This window comes from Haemaphysalis longicornis, unplaced genomic scaffold (genome assembly GCF_048455015.1).
Source record: "Haemaphysalis longicornis isolate Haplotype H1 unplaced genomic scaffold, Haemaphysalis longicornis Haplotype H1 scaffold_2, whole genome shotgun sequence".
Classification (NCBI taxonomy): Eukaryota; Metazoa; Arthropoda; class Arachnida; order Ixodida; family Ixodidae; genus Haemaphysalis; species Haemaphysalis longicornis.
In genome coordinates, this window is record NW_027526295.1 from 248,489,748 (window position 1) to 248,507,614 (window position 17,867).

The following is a 17,867-nucleotide window of genomic DNA, read 5'->3' on the forward strand; positions in this document are numbered from 1 at the left end:
ATCAATAACTGAGCTGCGTTAGTTAAATTTCACGTCTGGAGAGTGAGAACTACAAAAATTTTGAGCTGTCTAAGTAGGTGGACAGAGCTATGTAATGATAGCGAGCTCCTCCGTCTTGCCATGTTTAGTGTGCTGCGATGCACATAGAGAAACAGAAAGAAAAAAAAAAAGATTCCTACCACGCTTTCCCTTTTATGGTCAGGCAGTTGCATTGGGCCAGAGAAACCACACATCACACGCAACCACTCGCCCCAGGTAAACAAATCATCCGCATTGTGTAAAGCGAAGCGAGCTCGTTCCACCGCCGCATGGCGCGAGCACGCCATCCTCCAAAATAACGCGCGCGCAGTCTCAGACAACCAAACATCAGACGATTTCCGCAATATCCAGATATCGAAAGATCAACCTTACACATTCCAGACGAAGCAAAAGAAAACACCGGCATCCGCAAGGGTCTACCACCGCACGGACACACCGCCGCGAACGTAGCCCCTGCCCTGGCAACGCTGAAGCTCCATATAGGCGCGCGCGCACAGGAAGCATCCATTCCCCGGTTTACTGTGAGCAAATGTCATCGCGGTAACGGTCATCAAGGTCCACAGACGCGGCAGCAGCGCAAATGGCCGTGGAAGGAAGTCCGCCCCACTTACGGAATAAGGCCGATGACAAAACCCCCCTCCCCCCACGGCGATGTATCGAACGCGCAGTAGGGCGATACAAAGCCGGGAGATCACATCATCACGCGGAGCGCCCACGCCGAAGCGGATATGGAGGCCCGCCGGGAGGTCACAGGCGCCTCTTCATTTTTTTTTTTTTTCTTCCGCATCTCCTCCAGCCTCTTCCTAGATTTCCCGGCTTCTCCCGAAAAACAGGGGTAACGTTGCGAGAAATCGCCGCTGCGTGCACGAGAGAGTCGTTTGCAGACGACGAGAATGTGTCTCGGAGAGTGAGGAAGGCTGGCCCTCCATATAATGACAGCGTCGTCAGGAGACGAAGTCGACGGTGGAGAAAATCTCTCAGCGCCCTGGCTTCACTGAATATGATGAGCGCGAACTTGCGGCGCGGCCATGGAGAGCAGTACATAATAAGAAATGATTGCGTAAGTGGCATATGCGGCACGTTGAGTGATTCATAAACCTTTATGTACTGCGGCAACTTACCAGCCCCAAGATGCCGGGTAAGGAATGACTGAAACCCCAAAGCCCACAGCAACGTCTGGGGTCCTTTTTTTATTTTTTAATGAGCGGGGACGATTTTTTTTTTTTATGAGTAGGGATGGTGCACCACCTGCGGCTTTAAAGCAACGAAACCAGACACTAGGGCTGGATCCAAGCGAAAATGAACATGGTGTTATCATGAACATGGAGATCAAACAGTAAAAAAACGGCAATGAGGACATCATGGACAAAATTCGTTTTCAAGAAAACCAGCGCTACAAACCAGTACAGAAAAAAACGAAGAACGACAAGATAGATGCGCTCCTAACTTGTTAGTAGCGCATCTGTTAGCTGCGCTACCAACAAGTTGTTAGTAGTACTAACAATTTTAGTAACTCGTTAGTAGCGCATCTGTCTCGTCGTTCGTTTTTTTTCTGTCCTGGTTTGTGGCGCTCATTTTCTTGAAGCAATATGCACCAACTAGCCCAAAAGCATATTTTAATGAAATAATTCGTATCTTTTCTGCGTAAAAACGGTTATTTCAAAATAGTAAAAGAGAAAGAAAACGGAGAAAAAATTGCGCTTCGGGTGTGATCGGAATCGACAACTTTCGGATAACACGTCTGGTACTCCACAAATTCAGCTACACGAGCGCTTTCTATTTTCTTGGGTGGTTTTGCCTTTTGCGTGTGTGAGTGTTTCCTGTGTTCAAGAGTGGCAATCAGCGCCCTTCTGGAAACTTCGGGCTGAAGGGTGAAGCCGTTACACACGCATATGTAGAAGAAAAGGAAATCGAGGGGAATTCATTCACTCTACAAGTGAACTGAGACGGGCTAGTTGGTGCATGATGCTACTTAGAAATGCCTAGATGCTACTTAGATGCTACTCAGCGCAGTATTTGTTTTTCCTTCCTTCGTATCGTTTTTATCCCAGCATCAGTGATTCCTGAGCTCAATTGGTGTAACATAGCGCTCGTAACCTTTCTCGTAACGTTTACCTCAATACAGAAGAAAAGAACGCAACGTCAGCAGCCATGATGCTACGCACCCCAGCCATAGACGCTAGTACACCGGGTCCGCTTTCCGCGCTCACCGTCTTTAATAACTGCACCTTGGAAAGTAAGTGCTTCGCCACTACGGTTATTGACGCAAAAACAAACAACATCGAGCCGTCAGCGACCGCCACGAAAAAAAAAAATATCGAAACCGCATCAGCCGACAATACGCGTGGAAGAATTGTTTCCCAGTCAATTTAATCGCCATCGAACGGCGGCTAGCCATTCCCGCAGCGCAGTAACGTGTCACGGAGAAGCCTGCCAAAAGGTGCGGAAAAAAGAAACCTATGTCAGCTGCTCGTTTACGGGCGTGACGTAACTTGCGAGGGCGACAGGCGAGACCGATAAGAAATAATTACGCAGTCTCTATTCACTTAGGGTGGCAAAACTTCGCCAGAAACGGCAATCCACGCGAAAAAAGACATATTTGCAGCAATGCGTTTAAAGAAACAACTGAAGACCCAAGACGACCCAAGTTCGTTCGCTAAAACTCAACAACCCCTGTTTAATTAAGCAATGCAACCAATGTGCGCGGAGGCAAACATCCCAACGGTTGTGACACACGAGTATGCAATACGAGCGACGCCAAAAACAAAACGTTTTTCCCACGAGACAGAACTCAAGAAGTCTTTATGAATTTGTATTAAATCCGAGGACTACACCTTCAAGAACAAAAAATATGTGCCAGTACTGAGAATATCTGCCTCGTGCCGCACATTCCCACAAAATAAAAAAGAGGGCGCGGAGTTTTGCCGACATTTATCACTGCAAACGAGGTTGTATCTTCCCGGGTGACGCGAAAATCGAAGCGAAAGCAATCGGGAACCAACGCGCGTGATATCCGCTTTGAAAACTTTCAGAATGTCGCCACAACTCTTCCTCCGTCTTCAGTAGCTTGCGTACAACTCATTCCCAACACATTATAACAAACACATTCGCTCATGTGTTGAACACCCGCTGATGGCAGGACTGAGCTATGCAGCACGGTCGAGGCACACGGGAGGTTCCCCACACCCTGCGCTATTTTTTGTACGCATTCCTCGATCCCAATCTCCCACGCAGGGATCCAATACTGACAGATTTATTCTCTAAAGTGGGTTGACGTCAAACCCAAAGAGGCGCACGATTCCGAATGCTTCCGAAATGAGGACTTAAGTATTGAATTCCTTCTATGCATCCCTCCGGCAAGTAATGAAAACACAGCTCGTTCGTGTCCCAATATTCCTCCTCCTTGCAGTCCGCCTTTTATCGAGCCGTCAAGCAGAGGAATGCGCCGTCTGCTCGAAAAGCTCTGCCGTTTCTTTAGCGTTATAGAATATGCAAAAACGCTCTTACCTCAGCCAGAATTTCGTTGATTGATTGTGGGGTTTAACGCACCGACGCAACGCAGGCGATGAGGCGCGCCGTAGTGGAGGGCTCCGGATTAACTTTGACCACCTGGGGATCTTTGACGTGCGCCGAAATCTCGCACACACGGGCGTTTTTGCTTTTCGCCTCCATCAGAAAAACGGGCCGCCGCGGCCGGGAATCGAACCCGCGTCCTTGTGCTCAGCAGCGCAACGCCTTAGCCACAGAGCCACCGCGGCGGGTAGGAATTTCGTGTTCCGCCAATTCCAAGCCGCGAATGCGGAAAGACAAAGAAAACGGAGAAACACTTTACACGACCATCCAAGCGATTTTACGGTGATGTGGCTTCCCAGAAAAGCGCTCTCGTAAAAGTCGTGCGGCGGGCGTGTTTGACCGTTTGGCCCGCCTGCTCGTAATGGAAGTGCGTGGGTTTTGCCTTATTCGAATAATTTTTTACAAACAGAGAACACACTAAGTGAAGCAACAAAGGAAAAAAAAAGTACACGCAGCGGTACAGCTACGTTGTGCCCAGCTATCCGCCATTAAAGCCACTATTAAAGCCTCCGCCGTGTCTGGATAAGACGTAGTAAAAGTGAAGCTTTCAAAAAAGGGAAATTCTGCTCATTTATCCCACCAGCCGCTCTTAATCCGCGTTGTTCCCTGTTGAAAATTCCATCAACCAACCATCAAGATTCATTGCTGGAAAGGTTGATTGCGTTTGATGGTCGCCTTGGAAAGCTTGATGTACGTAAGAAACTGCAATGGAAGCTGCTGGAAGGAGACGCTGGAAGGTGCTGGCAGGCATGATGGCATGCCTGCCAGCACCTTTCAGCACGTTCCAGCACCTTCCTCCATGCTGGCAGGCTTGCGGCGCAATGGCGGCAGATGTTTGCGTGACGGCAAGCTTGACTGCTGAATTGACGATGGAAAGGCATTTTCTGAATTAATGACGGCAGAAAGCCAAAACTTATACGAGAGCGAAGCGCTTGTAATAACAGAAACATAGCTTTGGCATTGACCGTTGCGAGAAAATTACAAAAGCTGCCTTTTTGAAAAGGTGTTGACGAAAACTTGGCACGCACGCTGCGCGATGACGGCAGATGTTCGCGTGACGGCAAGCTTGACTGCTGTACTGATGATGGAAAGGCATTTTCCGAACGAATGCTGGCAGCAAGCCAAAATTCATTCGATAGCGAAGGACTGATATAATAACAGAAACATAGCGGTGGCATTGGGAATTTCGAGAAGAAAAAACAATAACTGCATTTTTGATAAGGTGCTGCTGAAAACTTGGCATATTAGAGAAAAGCTACTTTGATTAGCGCTTCTTGTTTTTAAGCCAGAACTTGGAGGGCTGGTATGAAACTGTATGCCCTTTATTCGCCGTTTTTGGTCTAAGGATGGCAGTGCGGACACTTACGTTGAAAACATGGGCAGCTTTTTTTCGCTGCGACAGGGTCAAACCGTCAAACCGTACGTGTTCATTTTCGCTGCGCTGAGCCCGCGGACAGAACCGTCCGTGGCATGGCTTAAATTGTACGCGGCAGATACGGGTCTAGCGCTTCGCCGATCCTCCTTAGTTGTAATCAGCTGCCTTGAGACAGATCTAAGCACGGTATTATTACACAACATAATTTTAATTCCGGGCGCGCATGCCATTTCCCTCTATGCCATTTCACTCATAGCTACGTTGGCTTTCGTCGGGGAGAACGGGGATGTGCGATATCTCTTTTAGGTTGAGATAGCTGGCTACACTTCTCAAGGTCAGCCTCGTTTCGGAGACTGGTGCGTGCCCAAGAAGCGGTATGACTGCCGGAATGGGTTATATACGAGAAGCAGTAAACATAACTCACAATATTTATGCATTCATGGGCGATTTAGATTGACAAACCAACTAAATGGCACTTGTTCGGGCTTCATTCCCGATTGTAGCGGTGGTGCAGTGGTAACGCGCTCGTTTTTTGTTGCAAAGTTGGTGGTTCGATCCTCCGGTGGTCTGTTTCTTTTTTTTTTTTGCTAACAGCACGATATAATTTTTTTTTAAACGAAAAATGTGCCCGTTCTTGGTAGTTTTTAACCAAAAGTGATTTCCCCCAAAGTGATGTCGGAGGTTTATTCCACAACTCAATCGCTCATATACAGGATAGCCCAACAAACTCAACTTTTTGCTGGGTATGGCAACCTTATCTTTCTATTTACATTGCTTTATGTGTCTATGTTCAAGCCAGAATTTGTTTCGACGCATTTTGTTCACTTCGCGCCGTGTATGAACTGCGTTACGAAAACACCAAGGCACAGCCGAAACCGAAACCCCGTTCTCAGTACTCCACTGCTCCATCCAGCAACATCGCCACGCCATCACGCCGCCGCATTCCTTTCTTCCTGGCCGCCGAGACGGTGGAGTTGTACGCGCTTGTCGAGTGGCTTTGTTGTGGTTGTTTTGAAGACAGCGGATTATTGTTTCGACGAAGATATGTCGCCTGTGATTTAAGGTAAGTGACTAGTCAACTTTTTGCACTTTACTTGTGTATTTAACAGGGCAGGGCTCTTCCGTTCCGTGTTAGACGTTTGCGTCGTCGGTTAGCCCTAATGTTTTTTGACAGCGACTGATTTTGAGGGTTACGTAGATCTGCATTTCGACCGCGGATATTGCGTGCGGGACTAGAAACAGTAGGACTGTTCGATTTACAGTCCCGGACTCACCGCCGATTCCCTGAAAGCAGTCAGGCATTCGATTTTCTTGTGTATCCTTATGGCTTCGGGGAATCATCGGACTCCGGCGGAATATCCGCGGTGAATTCGAGTCTGTAAATCGAAGAGCCCTATTGTTTGTGCCGTTTGTAGGCTTTTTGTTGAGCGAAGTAGGACCATACTGCTACGTTGACTAAACGGTTTGGTGCTCGCAACAACCGATCGCCAATACGCGCGGTCGACCGCTCCAGGTTGAGTTCGCAAGTTTTTTTTTTTTTTTTTTTTTTGTGGGTAGTTCTTTTTAAGGAATTGCAAATTGTTCTTCGCATCATTTTTCGTACCTGGACTGGAGTGGTACGCTTTAGGTAACTTTTAGCCGAGGCACATAGCAGTCTACACTACACTGCAGGGATTGTCATTTTTCAAAGCGGTCGCTCAGAAAAGTGCACTGGTACAAACAAGGCTCTCTGCGTTCAGATTGAGGGTACGATGGCTGAAATTGGCGTCACACTCGCAAGCCCCGCATGTGCAGTGAATCATGTGGGCGTCAAGCACTGCGTGGGAAGGAGAATTGAACCTGGTTTAAGCTGCAATCACCTAGAAGAGACTTTAGAAACAAAAAAAATTGCTTCACTTGTATTGTTGTTCAGCAGTTCATCACAGCCTTTCCAGCCTCCTTTGGCAGAATTGTTAGGCTGTGTATAGCGTTCCGTCTAGACGGAACGGCAACTGTCACTAAAGTTCCGTCCGGAGGAGACACAACTCGCATTGAGAGCAGTCTTTCTTGATTTTTACCCATCCAGCAAAACAGCTACCGCTCACTGACTAGCCAGAATCACTGATAATTATTAATCATTATTAATAATTACAGATGATCGGACTAACTCTAGCTCAATCTGGACAGATCTCCAAGTCGCCACCCGACGCCCGCTTCACAATATTTCAGCGATAGCAGTCGGTCTTGATTTTTACCTAACCGGCCAAACCGCTTCCGCTCACTGACTAGCCAGAGTCACTGTTAATTATTAATCACTGGTAATAATTAGAGGAGATTGGGTGTAACTGGCGATGGCTACGTCGGCCTTGGCTCCAGTGAGCGGGAGCGGCTCGGCCGCTTGAGTAAAAAACCAAGACCTACTGCTCTCATCGCGTGAATTGTAAAGCGGGCGGGAAGTTTTGCTATTACAAAACGCTAACCACGGCCACACACACACACACAAAAATTGGTGCGAGAATCGAACCAGGGCCTACAACGTTCGTAGTCAGCCGCGGAACCACTACACCAAATCCCAGTATGAGAAATGGCGGCTAATTGGCTGGTTTTGATTTGGCGTTCAGTCTGGACGGAACTTTAGCAGTTTTTAGCATTCCGGCTGGACGGAACGCTAGGCACTCCCTAATTGTTAAGGCAACGTTATCATCATTTAGGTCTGCGCTTTGTCACAGAATCGTGGAAGCAATTTGCCTTATAGCAATGAGAGAGCTCATCTCGGCACCTTTTTACGCATACATGAACTGGTCATAATGAACGGCATCTACTTCCAAAGAGAGAATTGAGTTAGAAGCTTGATCGTTGACATTGTCGCTATGCTGTGATAGTCACTTCGGCCATCCTTACATCCAGGTAATGTGGTATTTTAACGTTCTCATATTTTCGCTTGGAGTGTGAAGAACACCTTGCTCGACACCTTAATATCGCATTTAGAACTTTGAAGGATTAAGGCTAACGCAACTTTCTTGTTTGCCACTCACTTCTATTTTGCAGGCTACTGACTGTTACACCTTGCAGTGGAGATCAGCTGGCATGCCCTACTTGGTGGATGGACCTATCTGGATGGACCTCTCATCAGATGTCACTGGCTGTTTTTCAGGTTGGTTACAATAGGTGAGCACCTAGTTCTATACAATTGTAGTGCAATGCTATGACGTGCACTGTGAAATTCAGTTACCAGAACTTGCCTAATTTGACCGAGAGTGCAGTGCTTTGGTCTTCCAATAGCACTGTATATATATGCTGGTCGGCATCTTCATTTCAGCAATTCATTGCGCTCCGAGTTTGGAATCAGTGAATTTGGATGTATTGTATTTAACGTCTTTATGTATTGTTTAACATGAACCTTTGCTGCCATTGTACATTGGACTGCTGAAACACAAGCACGAAGGTGGGAGTTCTTAGTAAAAAAGAGAACTAGGATGCACATGATGCAACATTTAGAAGTGACACAGCTGCTTGATATCCCCCTTTTCTTGCAGCCCACCGAATGCTCCTCTCCGCCTGTGAGAACGATAGCTCTCTTTTCCTCCGCCACGTCGCCTGTGGTGCACGCTATCGGTGATGCGGTGGCGTCAATTCGGAAAGTGGCCACACAATTAGCCATCCGCGCTACAGTTCTTGGTTGGGCTGTTGTGTTATTGCGCTTCATGCTTCACTTGAGACACCTTGCTGAACAGGCTGCAATCACATATTTACGTGGAGTAGATGCATGGTCCTTAACATGGGATTGCACTATTCAGCTTGTTTTACTGGAATTTTCGATTCTGTAGCGTATTCGTGACCTTTGGGCTTTTTCTGAAGGAACTTGGGGCTGCTGATGACGACAGGCGAAAATATCAAGGTGGCGTGGGACAGCTTAATTTTTTCCAGGTTCGGCTCAATGTGTGATCAGCTTAGGAGCCAAACTGGGTTCACAAGTGACAACTTTTATTGGATCTTAAAGAGGGCCTTGAGAACAAAACAGTCCCTAACTTTCTGCATTCCATCAAACATCCCCCTCTCTCTCTCTAGAAAATTTGTTCTAAGGTTCTTAATGAGGTGGTTTGGTCAAATAAAAGGAACGATGGGTCATTTTGCCGCGCTGGATGTAGCAAAACATGCTGATGTTGTAGTGTGTTGTCAACCGACATGCCTAGGAACATGGCGCTGTTTGTCTGGTGGCTGTCTGTGACAATACGGATAATGAAGAACCCTACCTCTTACACAGTTGAGCACACTAAAATTCAGGTTACGGAGCCGGTCATGCTTCCTGTTCCCGGTAAAAAGATACCCTAAGGGGATAACGTCAGCCGTGGAAAGCCCCCGCAGGACAAACCAAAGGAGCCTGCAGGCTAATTCAGTGGCACCACCGGTTCAAGATTCACGCTTATATCAATGCCGAAAATATGTCGACTTGGCAGCCATAAATTACTTTTTCCTGTATTGACATTTCGTCACTAATCAGGCTGCAGTATGGTTCTTTTAGTGACCGCAAGCTTTGTCCCTCCACTTGAAGCCGTTCCTTTATTAGGTTTATTACTCGAGTCTCTTGCAGAAGGTCCGACAAGATTTTTAGTGTGCTTTGACACGGCAGCTTCAGCAGTTTTTTGCCCCTCACATGCTCGTATCCTTTACAAGAAGTCGCCTTCCACAACACTTGGCCGCAACGTGGGTTCCTGTCTAGTTAGCGCGCCTTATCACTATTGATAATCTGTTCCATGGCAAATTTGGCACACCCGTTCTCCTTCTTGTGCGGCTTCCGAAAGGGTCTTTAGTGCTTGCACAGCTCGGTTGTCCTCATAGTATTGAACTTTCTCTAAATTCATCACAAGTTTGCTGAAGTTTTTGCAAGCGTTCGTTTAGTCTGCACTTTCATCTCAAGACTGTGTGCGTTTCTTTTCGTCGCTTCAATGCATCCAACCAGGTTAATGTCATCTGGCCTTCTTCACTTTTCAATTTAACGTGTTCCTAACCTTCAACACACTCGCCTGAAGCTACATTTTTTTGCGCCTGGTATTCGCTGGCTGCGCTTTGAGCATAGAATTCTTCTAGACGAGGGTGTTTTGCTTCTTTCCCACCTGCTGCTAACGTATGTTCTCTTGAAATTCTCGATTGCATGCATGCACGCTTGCATCTTACTAAAATCCTTTCCCGGGAAAGGCATTGCCACCATGCGATGCCTTTTAGAGCAGTGCCGGTCAAGAGCACCCTTCCATGACCTGAAGGGAGTCCTAGCAGGATGGTTTCCGCTTAATTTGTTGAAAATGTTCTTTTTCTGCAGGCTTTCTATTTTTATGGCAAAGAGGAAGGGCAGAAGCAAGGGACCACATCGGAGTGACCATCTCAGAATGTTTAAGGAGGTATGTGAAATGTGAATATACATTTGTTTTGAGTTGATCTGGATTGTATAAGCTTTAGTGTGTAACTCAGTTTTTTTTTTCTTTTCAGCTGCCCACCTGTTCGAAGATAGTCACCGTATTTGATATTTAATGATAATATATTCAACGTTAAAACCAAGTTTGTTTTGTGTAATATTTTTAAGCACCCCAGCACACACATCTAAGCTCTCATAAAATGGTTAAGTTTTCAGATCATTGTAGCAGGATAGCAGAAAAATGATCACGACATGAATGGACAGAGCAAAACGCATATGCAAGCTTACTTATTTGCTGCAAATCTTATTTTATAAATTTATTCGCAAGAAATGAAACCAGTTTTTAATTAGCATTGCATAGCATCTTTCCTTTTCATGTCGTCATCATTTTTTGCAATTTCGCATATCTGCCGTCATACTGTCACCCGAGCTGCCAGCATCGACGCTACCATTGCCATCAGCTCCCGACGCATGCCGTCATCCATCACCCTGCCAGCATGCAGTCATCTGCCATCATCCATCACCCTGCCAGCATGCAGTCATCTGCCATCATGCCATCATTAATGCCATTACCATAATCCACCATGTTGATTTTTGATGGATTCCATCAACTCCACATTTTCAATAGGGTTTACTCCACCGATTACAGTTAATGGAGGAACGAACCATCTCAAAACGCGAGGTAAACAACGAAGGCCGTGCACCCTAACGACTTCGCTAACGACTGCGCGCATGCCCCGGCAAAAGAAAATACCCAGAAAATTCAAGCGTTTGAGATGGCGTAAAAGCGTGCATATGCTAAGATAATTAATCTCGAACGGCATTGCTCGTCAAGGGTCGATCATTATGGTTAAGGGCAGAGAACAACGGCTAATATATCTCACCTTGCGAAAAGGGGCTAGATTTCGAAGAGCGCGAACACAATAGCGACGTGGGGTTTGACGAATACCGATAAATATGACGAGAATATTTGTAACTCAATGCAGCCCTTACGAATTATAACATTTAAAGGCCCGTTGTCAACTTCAGTCTCAGGATGTGTCTTAAAAGCCTAACACAGGCATCCATCCTGGACGCTAGGTACTTGCGTAACGGCCCGGTGTTACGAACGACTTGCTAATTCCACCTCCCCCCCCCCCCCCCCCTCCAAGTTTCCCCTAAAATTGAAATCGAAACTATTTCGCTCTCTGTAGTGCAATTACAACGACGCAGAAATGTTGCGATTGCGCAATGAAAGATTCCACGACACAGCCGAGAAGAAGTTCGTTATTGCAGAACGGTTTAACAGCGTAGCCCAGCGGTATTATGGCACGCACTAAACTTTACCCCCCTCTCCGTGGTTCTGCAAGTCAGTCACAATCAGGTATATTTTAAACATGTTACTATTTTGGATCTAATTCACGTAACGCGGCACCCGTCAGCAACGCAGATGGAATAAAAAATAAAAAGGCTACGCTGAAAGTTTAAAAGCCCGTCCATGGTGTGACAGACGACTGTCGCGAGCCGCGACTATGCTAAGTTTTTGTGCATTGTTGCAAGAAGCAATGCCCTCAATGAATCGTGACCGTAATCGACGGGACGGATTATTTCGCTCTTCAGAGAAGCCGTTTTGTAGAGTGCTGCTTCTTTCCTCAAACTATTTGCCCGTGCTTCCATCCCTCTGTCGAGTACGAGAGATCTCTCAGCGCTGCCCCGAAAGAAATAACACTAAAGGGGTAAGGAAAAACTCGCCAAGACAAAAATCCCCTAAACCTTCATAAAAAGGGGGCGTAAAGATAAACGCCGGAGATAGAAAGACGAGAGGGAGGGATCAGACGACGGCACAACGAGAAGAAAAGGCTACACGCGCGAGAACGAGAGGAAACGAACGAACGGACCGGACAGCCGACGGGGAGAAAAGACAAAAAACGGACGTCGAACGTGTCGCCCCGAACGCGACAGGACGCGGCCGGCAGAGATCTTTTTATAGTCCATCAGGGGGGACAGTTTATAGGCCCACGTGCGAGCTACATCCGCCGGTTTATGGAGGCAACTGTCGGACCGCTCGCCGCTGACTGGGTGAGCGAACAAGAGGCGAGTTCTTCGCCGCTCCCCAAACGGCTCGCAACCGCGCCACACATTTCCGGCGGCCGCATTAAGCCGTGGACGCTACCAAACTATCTGGCCGATTAGGGACGAAGACGGACGCTCCCGGCTCGCTTATTTCCCATATCGCGGCTCTACGTGAGCTGGGGGCTTTTCCGAGCGGGAGTTAGGCGCGAAACGCGAGGACGCTGAAGCTACATCGGCGCTGTGGAGGTCGCGATCGAGCTCGAAATGTGCGCAATGAGGACGACGGATTCCCATTGAGCGTGAGTAAGCTACCTTCTTAAAGCCAGCGCGGTGCAACCACATGGACACACGAAAGATAACGGAACCGTGGTCACTCTTACGATTATATCTGAGGCTCTCGAATGCGCAGAAGCGTTCACAAGAATGAGGCAAAAAATGAACGGCACTTGAAGGGAGCATTACTAAATAATCTCGACCCCTCAATTTCGGCGAGCTCCACAGATCGCGTTTATCTTCAGCCCACCGAATACAAATAACGAATAAAATGGCAACCAAATGCTCGTCCGCCACACTCGAACTTCCCATTCGTTTTGTGTCTAATTCAGCGCATGCCGGTAGCCAAGTTCTGGAGAGCAAACACAGCCAAGGCTGTCATCAGAAGCTGTGTGCAGGACGTGCTAGAGCGCGAGAAAAGTCCAGTTAACTTCCTTTCATCTTGCCTTGCACTTATAACTTTGGACTCATCACCTTGCACTTATCACCTGGGCGGAAAGAGCAAGAACTCCTCTCACGAGGGCCCATTCTCACGCGATAATAGCCTGAAACAAAGTATGTTATCTCTCCTCCCGGCTACGAAGTTCCATGTCCTCCTGCATTTCCGCTATCGGCTCTAATGACCAACCAGTACAAATTCAAGGCCTATTGCAGCTTTCACATCAACTTTATTTGCGTTTATACGCCCGGCAAGAATATAACCAGTTAAACTGGGGAAGGGTTTTCGCAGGAGTGTGTACTGCCAAAAAAAAAAAAAAAAAAAAAAAAGAAAAACGGTGACAGAAAATGGCTCATATATTACAATTTAAATATTTTCCTTGCGGGCAGGCTAAAATGAAGTTAGAACGTAAAAAAAATAAACGTTCATTACTTCGACTGAAACTCGTGTTCAGAACGCGAAAGCGGAAGTCATCGTAAAATTATGCTAAAATCCCCTCCGGGAAAAATACCTCCGGCATATATCTCCCTTTTCATGCTTCAAATTTTTTTGAACGAAGATTGATGGGTACAATGTTAGCCACCTATTAGTCGCGCATGACGATCATTTTGCGTATGCAAAAGCGCAGCAACGGGGAAAAAAATTACGAACCACAGTATAGATATTGGGAACTCTTTAGTGGCTCGCGAAAACGATGATTACAGTTTAGAATCGACGTCCGATCGAGCTAATTTGCGCCAAGTTTCAGCACACACCACCGCGGAGCGCTCTGGGTGGTTCTGACGGCAAAGTTATTATTCATAGTAAGACGCGGCGCGGATTCCAGAGGGTGCCATCAGACCCTTTCGTTGGCGCGAAGGGTCTATCAGTGGAGGCACACAAGCCATAAAAAAGTCATTAAGTATTAAGTAAAGAATCCCGCTTAATTGGCTTGCAAGTGCACCCCTTCGATTATCTCTCTCTCTCTCTCTCTCTCTCTCTCTCTCTCTCTCTCTCTCTCTCTCTCTCTCTCTCTCTCTCTCTCTCTCTCTCTCTCTCTCTCTCTCTCTCTCTCTCTCTCTTCGAATAAAACTCCTACGCAGCTTCGATCTGGCTGTTCTTTCAACTGAAATCTTCAAGTTGTACAAGGTTAACAGTTTTCACTATCTGCCAATCAAATCAGTACAGTTACGCAAAATTTAGCCGCTTGGTATTTTAAGCTAAAATACCGGACAGCGAAAACGTTATCAAACTTCTACACGCGCAGGAATTGCTACCCGCGTATACGGCGGACGCAAAGTTCAAGAATGAATTTAAGAAAATCTTGTTCAGCATAACTCAAAACAAGTCGCGCACGAAAAAAAAAAAAAACGAAGAAAAAAGAGAACCGCAGAGAATTCGTTCTAAGGCGAGTTATCTTTTTACATTCCTATGTTCCTATCAAGATTTCCATATTAGTTCGGAATGTCTGCCTTCGAAAAGCTTTTTTAAAGCTGACTGCTTCCAAACGCGAAAGAATGAAGACATGAAAGAATGTAGAACGACGAAGAGTTACGTCTGCGGCAGTTAAGAAATCGTACCGTGAGAGAGTTAAACCGATTCCCTGAAACCGAGAACGAGAACCGGCAATGTTCAAAATCAAGGCTTTACAAAGATAATCCACTAAACGGTTTGCTTTTACGCGTAACCGTAGAACAGCTCGAGGCCCATCAAGAAAAAGCGCTGACACATGGGCGTATGCAATACGAGAACGGGGAAAAATGCACCCGTCGAACACTCCAAATCGACAGCCACATACTCAGCGTTACCTCCTTTGCAGTTATTCCAGCCTCAATAAAACGATAAAGAAATACCCTAGAAATGGAGAAACTACGAAAATGTGAAACTGAAGTTATTGCTGCGATCGCGGTAATCGTAACGAAGGTATAGAGACCGCCTATTTCGTCCCCCCGTTCTCGCCACACTCGAGTTCAAACGGGGGCTAAAATCTCCGCGAACAAATTACGGGAGATTTCGCTATAAAAACCCATTCCCGACGGCGCAGTGAGACGTGAAGAAAATGCAGTCGTTTCTCCGCAAATTTCGAGGTCGGTACCAAAGTCCCTAGCTTCTACTTTTCTTCAAATGCGGGGGTCAGTATATTACCGAAAATAATTTTGGAGTGAGTGAGTTAATACAGAGCGCACCCAGTAAATGCTTCCCTCAGCTGTCCTTTCCTTTCCGGCGCTGTTGGCACCCCTAACAGCAATTTCCCGAACGCGAGCTTGGGGGCTTCTATTTTTTCTTTTTTTTAACACGAAAGTGTTTTATTCCCGGACACACGAAGATTTCGTTCACGTCATAGCCGTCACGGAAGTGACGCCTGTACAACGAAGCAAGTGGCCTGTAAAGGGTGCACCCCCGCACAATGGGTCTTATTGCGGGGAAGCTAACTTTAGTACTAAAGAGTACGTTTTACCAGAGTCCTTCATTTATACTTAGGGTTGCGAATGCGTTTTGTGCACAAAGATTTCACTGACCTCCTATCTGTCACTGAAATGACGCCAGTACACCTTTGCCGAAGCGACCCGCCAGCGGGACGTCGCTCGCCAAGCACACGCACAAGACAGCCACCGACCCGCAAATCATGCTCAGCTGCAGATTTCGCTGCACATTTCACTTTCGTGTTTAACCGATTCCTACGACAGAGGAATCAACCACAGTTTCTTTTAGATGCAAGGCATCTGTTACACTCGGCCTGTCCTTCCATCCGGCGTGCATGCGTCCGCAATCCTCCTCCTTTCCCCTCGCCTGCCAGCCGCGTTGGCAAGTCTAGGTGGTGTTGCGTTAGCGCGTTCTCCTCGCCATGCCAGCAGTGCGTCAGCGCGCCGTTAGCGCGCGAATGCTGCACTCTCTCTCGTTCTCCTCGCCATGCCAGATGTGCGTTAGCGCGCATGCGCGTCTCTCTCTCTCATCACTCTCTCTCGCGGAGCGGCTATATAACCGCGGTATCGGCGGCGCGCTCAGGGGGATGAAACTCTGCCGTTTATCTGTCCCGTGACTGCAGCGATCCTAACGTTTGGGGGCTGTACTACATACGAGCATAAATGAACGTTGTTGTTGCATTTTATATTGATTTCCAGCTTACTTATTAATTACGGAATTTTTAATATGCAACTGAACTTAAAAGTTGCGGTTCTAGACTGCGGAAATACGAGCGCCACCCGGAGTGGAAAACCAGAACCGGGCCTTTCTGCCTCGCACCGCTGAAAAGGGGCGTTTCTTGTCGCGCCCGTAGGTATACTACGATCCACGGTGTTCCGAGGGCCGTTTTTACCACCGTGAAGTTTGTTTCATCGAAACAGACGCATGAATGGTTTCGCGCCGTCATCACAGATTGTGTTGTACTGAGTGGTGTCAAAATTCTTCACGCCAGGACGGCATAAAATTCTTTCGGATCCCGGCGGATGAAAGGTACGATGTGCATGCTGCTCGATTCGTTTTTCTACGCTTGCACGACATAGCAGGATGCGGTTGCAGCAGTAGCTTTATAATTTAAGTGAGCATACACGTGCACTATTTATTTATTACATTCTGATTGTCTTTTTTTCCTCTTTAATTACGCATGAAATACGTGGCAGAGCATCTGACAATTAATCCAATAACTACATTAGCTACACACGCTTGTTTATACGTGCGTTATTGATTTAATGCGTTCCGATCGCGTGTTTTGCTTTTTAGCGCAAGTGAATGCACGGGATGCAGCAAAATGTATATGAGGCAACATATACAATAACTAATGCAACAGTGTGAGTTTATCTGCACCCTTTTTATTATCGTTTGATTGCCTGCGTTTAGTTTGTTTTCGTAGCTTGCGTTGTTGTTGTTATTGTTATTAATAATATTGTGATCATTATAATTATTATCAGTATTATTATTGTCATTATTATCAGCCTATTTATGCACACAGCTGGAGGAAGGCATCTCCCATACAGTTTTAGTTCAAAGGGTGGGCCCATAGGTTAATATCGTGTTGTTAGCACTACGTTTACTAAGTAGTGACTACATTATTTTATTGCGTTTCAGTTTTGTGTTCTGTATTTGGTCTTCACCTGAATCCACGGCACATAACAGAATGAATTTGTAGCAATAAATATACAAACTAAGGAATTACTGTATATCTTTATAATACAATAATAACTGTAATTCCACCACTTATAATTTATAATTTACGCTTCAGTTCGGTGCTTCGAGTTTCAGCTTTCAGTTCAGAAACGATATATTCATAAAAAACGTAGTTACACCTATAAGCCGATAAATAATGAGACAATGCAGGCTTAACCTGTCCTAGTAATTTATTACAGCTTTTTAATTAAGGTGTTTATAACCGGTTTACTGCAGGGCCCGCGAAATACCTGAGGAATACATAGCGCGCGAAAGTATATATGCATTAATAATAGTTTAGAAATCCTGGTGTGGGATGGCTGCTTTTGTCTGCAGAAATGTATTTTGGATTAGGAGGAAAGGTGGGTCGTTGCCACCGAACATTATGATCGCACAAATAGAAAAATGTATCCGCATCTCTTAAAATGACGGTGGGTTTAAATTTAAAATTTGCCTTTACGATTGGTGTTGTTGCGAGTAGTCTTTGTATCCAAAATCAATTTAAGAAAGAAAGATTCCTAATATATCAGATAACGTTTATTTCGAATACAGATGCCAGTTTTCACTCAAAACTATCGTATGTGCGCTTGAAAGTAGCAATAAAG

General features: G+C 46.2%; 1 protein-coding gene and 1 long non-coding RNA gene across 5 annotated transcripts in view; one reads left to right on the plus strand and one right to left on the minus strand.

Moving 5' to 3' along the window:
- The window catches only part of LOC144170353 (uncharacterized), a 313,794-nt gene that overhangs the window by 158,551 nt on the left and 137,376 nt on the right, over positions 1-17,867 (minus strand). The window lies entirely within an intron of this gene.
- Positions 5,905-10,520, plus strand: LOC144170352 (uncharacterized). Its single transcript, XR_013322601.1, has 4 exons — positions 5,905-6,050; positions 8,015-8,134; positions 10,284-10,362; positions 10,451-10,520. It is a non-coding gene; the product is annotated as an uncharacterized LOC144170352 (long non-coding RNA).